Genomic DNA, 927 nt, shown 5'->3' with positions numbered 1-927 from the left:
TGTCTGTGTGTGTGTTGTCAGACCGGAAACATCACACAGACATGTCCACTGTGATTAGCACTAGTGTAAATGTCAACCTTGTTTGTAGAGCTGGTAATGAACAAAGCCCCGGATCGTACAGGGAAAGAATGACAGGATGAGAGAAATAAAAAAGAGGAGAGGAAAAGGTGGAAATGGCAAGTAGACGTGAGGGGGGACAATATAGTGAGTAGGTGGGAGAGGGAGGGAGAGGGGGGGAGAGTGAATGTTTGGTCAGATAAGAGCAGAGGAAAATGTTGGAGGGCAGGGGGAAGAGAGGAGGAAAAGGTGCAGGAAAAAAGGAAGGAGAAAAAAGGTTTCTTTCAAAATGTGTTCTGGCAAACATTTTATCATCAATGAACATACATTTTGTTTTCATTATGTCCATGTCCCATTATAAACCTTCCTATTGCTTATCTCCTTATTCTTCTCTTCCTTCATGTATGTCTACTACGTCATACATTATTTTCTTGTAATTTTTTATTTCTTTGATGATCTTAGTTTCTCTCATCCTTTATTTCTTCCCTCTCTCTACAGTACATTTCTTTCATAACTGCGTCTTTATTTCAGTCATTATTAATAATAATAATAATAATAATAATAATAATACATTTAATTTCAAAACGCTTTTTCAGGTGCTCAAAGACGCTTTACAGTGGTAATAAAACGAGATTAAATAGAATAACACATATTAAAACAGCAACATAATTCACAAATTAAAAGCCAATCTGAAGAGGTGTGTTTTGAAAGTGGGGGGGTCGATGCAGTCTCTGATGTGTTGTGGAAGGGAGTTCCAGAGGGTGGGGGCAGCGATGGAGAAGGCTCTGTCCCCCCAGGTCCGGAGCTTGGTACGTGTGGGGATAGTGAGGAGGTTCGCTTCTGATGAACGACGGCTGTGGGAAGGGGTGT

The sequence above is a fragment of the Notothenia coriiceps genome, unplaced genomic scaffold, assembly GCF_000735185.1.
Source record: "Notothenia coriiceps isolate Sejong01 unplaced genomic scaffold, NC01 NC01_scaffold00012902, whole genome shotgun sequence".
Taxonomy (NCBI): domain Eukaryota; kingdom Metazoa; phylum Chordata; class Actinopteri; order Perciformes; family Nototheniidae; genus Notothenia; species Notothenia coriiceps.
Note: the sequence above shows the minus strand (reverse complement) of the source record.